Source organism: Atta colombica, unplaced genomic scaffold (genome assembly GCF_001594045.1).
Source record: "Atta colombica isolate Treedump-2 unplaced genomic scaffold, Acol1.0 scaffold105, whole genome shotgun sequence".
Lineage (NCBI taxonomy): Eukaryota > Metazoa > Arthropoda > Insecta > Hymenoptera > Formicidae > Atta > Atta colombica.
This window is the reverse complement of record NW_017259190.1, coordinates 2,697,504-2,702,446: the sequence shown is the minus strand read 5'-3', so window position 1 is coordinate 2,702,446 and position 4,943 is coordinate 2,697,504. Positions and strand designations below refer to the sequence as shown.

The window sequence follows — 4,943 nt, the reverse complement described above, 5'->3', positions numbered from 1 at the left end:
ACTGTTGATTAGTCTCTGTCTTTTTTTAGAGTTGGAATGTAATGTTTTTTTTTTGTAACGTCGGAATTCATTTGAATATGCTTGTTATTTCCGCCCGCATGCATAATAACAATTTCTTATCAGCGGCACGTGTCTGAAAAAAAAATATATTCATGTCTTGTAAAATAATTATCGTTGTTGTTATAAAAGAACATAATTGGCTATACAAATGGCAAAACAGACGTGTACTATTATTCATTGTCAATTTTTAACAAATTGATCGTTATTCACCGATAGATATTTACCGATAGATAGTATAAATATTACTACGCTGTCATGCGATGAAATATTTACAGTGCAAACAGTAGCAGCGCCAGATTGCAATATGAGAATATCAGTGGTGTTCTTGGTCTTGATGATAATAATGTGTGCAATGTTCCAAGGATCTGTAAGTCTTAATTTAAATATAATTGTTTATCGATAAATTTCTGAAAAATAACGAAGTTGTACTCTGTGCGAAGGAATCTCTTCCTTGTGGAAGAAATAGACGTAGACGAATCACAACAACAACAACAACAACAACAACAGCAGCAACATCATAGGTTTTGGCCCATGCACAATATATCTGGAATAAATTGAACCTTATGTCTGTTTAATTATAGAATAGCAAAGTTGTGTCTCACATAGCTGTTGTCTAGTTTTTTAGTCTAGTTATTTTATCGGTAATGTAGCGTTCACTTCATTCTAATAGCAAAAAATTAGCTAAAGGTAGAGATAAAAAATGAAATTAATAGTAGTCCACTCTAGACTCTGGACACAGTGAGTGCAAATAAAAAAAGCAAATAAAAAATAAAATAAAACATTTATCTTTTTATTATCATTTTCTTTCTGTCAAATCTCTAGACAATTATTTAAATTCAGAATTCTAAATCAAGGATATCGAACTTCTAAATAGTTTTTATTAATTAGATTTTCTATATACTTGTTGTTTTATTCTTCTTAAGAAATTTTCAAGAATATTCTTAAGAGATGAATGGGTCAATATTTTCTGTTCCTAAAAATCGTCTGCTCTACTTGATGCACAATTTGAATTGTATTTGGAAAATTATTTTATATCTGGTAAGACTTAAACTTGAAACTCGTGATTTTTGACGCGGCGTTCGTTCTACGCAAAGTTACGCGACGATTGCATTGCGATAAGCAGAGGCGAAAATATAACAATATTCACCGATTATGACATGTATCTCTCATAATCACAACGATTGTCACATTGCTACATACATATAGATATAATACGCAGAGTTTTTAATTATCATGTTTTTTTCTATTACACCCGAATTCGTTTGAATATGCTTGTCGGGCGTCACTTTGTCACTTTCGCCTCTATCATGATAACAACTTCTTATTAGCGTCTGAAAGAATACGGAATATATTCATGTCTTGTAAAATATTTAACATATTATATTGTTGTAAAAGAAGATAATTGATAATAGGTTACATAAATGACAAAACAGGTATGTGCTATTTATCATTATTAATCCTTAATAAATAGATTATTATTAGGTATAAATATTACTAGCAGTATAAATATTACTACTATGATGTGACGCGATATAAACGTTCAGATCAAGCAATAGTAACGCTAGATTGCAATATGAGAATATCAGTGGTGTTCTTGATAATAATAATGTGTGCCATGTTTCAAGGATCCGTAAGTTTTAATTTGAACATGATCATTTATTGATAAATTTCTGAAGAATAACGAAGTTCTATCATGCAAAGGGTTTCCTTCCTTGTTGTTGGACGCAATAGAGAACGTAGCAGGACGAATAACAAAAACAAATAGCAAGAACAACAACAACAACGCAATCATCAGAAAATGACTTGGGAGAGAGGATTGATGTTATTCCATAACCAGAGATAAATTGAACCTTATACTTATTTAGTCATAGAAATGTTGTGTCACAGAAATGGAAATATTGTGTCTCACATAGCTGTTGTTTAGTTTTTCTTTTAGTCAATTAGTGAATCGATAATATAACGCTCACTTCTAGTAATTACATAAAAAAATTAGCTGAAGGTAGAGATAAAAAATTAAATGAGTAGTAGTCTAGATATTCTATCCTAAACTAGACACAGCCAGTACAAATAAATAATACAATAAAAAATAAAACAAAACATTTATTTTTTTACTGTCATTTTATTTTTCTATCAAATCCCTAGATAGTTTTTTAAACTCATGATTCTGTATCAGGGATATCTAATCTCTTGATAGTTTTTAATAATCAAACTTTCTATGTACTTATTATCTCTTTTTATTCTTTTTAAGAAATGAATGGATCAATATTATCTATTCTTAAAAATTTTATGCATTACTTAATTACAGTACCAATTTAAATTGTATTTGAAAAATTATTTTATATTTGGTAGGACTTGAATCTGAAACTCTTGACTTTTGAGTTGGTCATCTCACATATTGCACCACGAAGTTGTCCGCGCGGATACGCCATTCGTTCCACGCATTGATGTTACCCGCGCTATTCGTTTTATACGCATCGAAGTCATGACGATTGCATCGCGATAAGCAGAGGCGAAGTATAATTCGTCAATTATGACGTCACGTATCTCTCACAGTCACAACGATTGTCACTTTGCTATATACATATGTAGAATTTTAATTATCATGTTTTTTTTTCTATTATATCGGAATTTGTTTGAATGTACTTGTCAGACGTCACTTTCGCCTGCATACGTGATAACAACCTTTTATCAGCGACACGTGCTTAGAAGAATGCGGAATATATCCATGTATTGTAAAATAATTATTTTTGTTATAAAAGAACATAATTGATAATAGGCTATACAGATGACAAAACAGGTGTGTGCCATTTTATCATTGTCATCAATCCTCAACAAATAGAACATTATTCGGCGCAGTATAAATATTATTACTATGATGTGATATAAATGTTCAGATCAAGCAGTAGCGCAAGATTGCAATGAGAATATCAGTGGTTCCTAGTTTTGATGATAGTGCAATGTTCCAGGGATCTATAAGTTTTAATTTAAATATGATCGTTTATCGATAAATTTCTAAAAAATAACGAAATTCTATTCTGTAGAAGAAATCCTGTTGATTTCGACATTATAGAAACGGATATCATTGTAGAATCACAACAACAACATCATCATCTACAACGTAGCCATCAGAGTTTATCGAGCCACTACGTAGCGACGTACTAACCAGAGATAAATTAAACCCTATCAGGTCATGAAATAGAAAAGTTGTATGTTACAGAACTGTTGTCTAGTTTTTTAGTCAATTGTTAATTGGTAATGTAACGCTTCTCTCTTCTCCTAGTAGTTATACACAAAATTAGCTAAAGGTAGAGATAAAAAATTAAATTAGTAGTAGTCTACCCTAGATTAGACACAGCGAATGCAAATAAATAGCAAATAAAAAAAAAATAAAACATTAATTTTTTTTGTCATTTTTCTTCTCCATCTAATCCCAAGACAGTTTTACAATTGAGCATTTTCTATTAGGAGTATCTAACCTCTAGATAGTTTTATTAATTAAAATTTCTATACCTTTATTACCTATTTTCATTGTATTCTTCTTAAGACACGAATGGATATTTTTTATTCTTAAAAATCTTGTGTGTACTAGGATATAATTATTCATTATATTATTTTAAAATTAATATATTAAGTCTGCAAATAAGTTTTGATCCTTTTTTTTTTACAGAAAATTGATATTTATTTATAAAAAACCAAAGCACATGTCAGTCTTGAAAATAATCTTCAGCACTTTCGATATACTTTTGCCATCTCTTGAGCAGCTGGCGAATCCCTGCTTGGAAGAACGATGATGATTTTGGTTCAATAAATTCCGTTATAGAATTTTCGATTTCTTTGAGTGTTTGAAAGTGCATATTAACGAGATGGTGCTGTAGAAAACGAAAGAGAAATCTGTAGGAGCCATATTTGGACAATCAGCCGCATGATGGAGAATTTCCAGCCCAAAGAATAGATTAATTCTTTGGTTGCTATCATTGAATGAGCCGTGCGTTATCGTGCAGCAGTATCACCTGATGAGTTTCTTGGCCGGTATAGGATCGTTTTCGTTCGATTTCGTCACTTAAACGCATCAATTGTTATTGATAACGCTCAGACGTTACAGTTTTTTTCGGTTTTAGCAACTCAAAATATAGTACACTTTTCACATCTCACCAAATGCAACAATACTTTTTTGAATGAATATTTCGTTTTGCAACTGGCGTTGACGATTCTCCAGGATAAACTCATGATTTTTTTCTTTCAGGGTTCTCGTAGAATCCACTTCTCACCAGTTACGATGTTAAATCAACCGACAGAAAATTCTTCTGCTTAAATCTTAACAACAGGCAAATTGCTATATCGTTTCATTTTGTTTTTTGGATTGAGCACGTGGAACTCAACGACCAACCTTCTTTCCAGCTTCTGCAGTCGATCGAAAATCGCTTGTTGTAATACTCAATTGTTCAGCAAGCTCCTTTTGTGTTTGTCAAGAATTTTCTTGCAATAGCTGCAACATTTAATTTTTCGTCTTCAACTTTTTTTGATGCTCCCGAACGATATTGAAAGATCGAAATTATCTGTCCGAAACTTTTTGTACTATTTTTTGTACGTACTTTCAGACACCGCATTTTCTCCTAAAGCGGAACAAATCATTTCTTCCGTTTCGAGAACATTTTTTTTTTAATTGAAAAGCGAACAGAATATAATGCCTCACATAGTTGTCGGACGACATCGTGTTCACTTTTAAGATTTGTGAGATTATGTCGTCTCAAAATTTTCATATGTAGTTTTTTGTTATCATAAAGGTTGATACTACGAATCCTCAAAGCAGTGGGAAAAAGATTTGAATTTATAGTAAAGTTACAGTTGATTAATTCTAAGAGAAGTTATTTGTAGACCTAATA

At 31.3% G+C, this 4,943-nt stretch overlaps 1 long non-coding RNA gene across 1 annotated transcript; it reads left to right on the top strand.

Moving 5' to 3' along the window:
- Positions 1-310: 310 nt before the first annotated feature.
- LOC108689729 lies at positions 311-845 on the top strand. The gene is made up of 2 exons (XR_001931843.1): positions 311-427; positions 501-845. It is a non-coding gene; the product is annotated as an uncharacterized LOC108689729 (long non-coding RNA).
- The last annotated feature ends 4,098 nt before the right edge of the window (positions 846-4,943 follow it).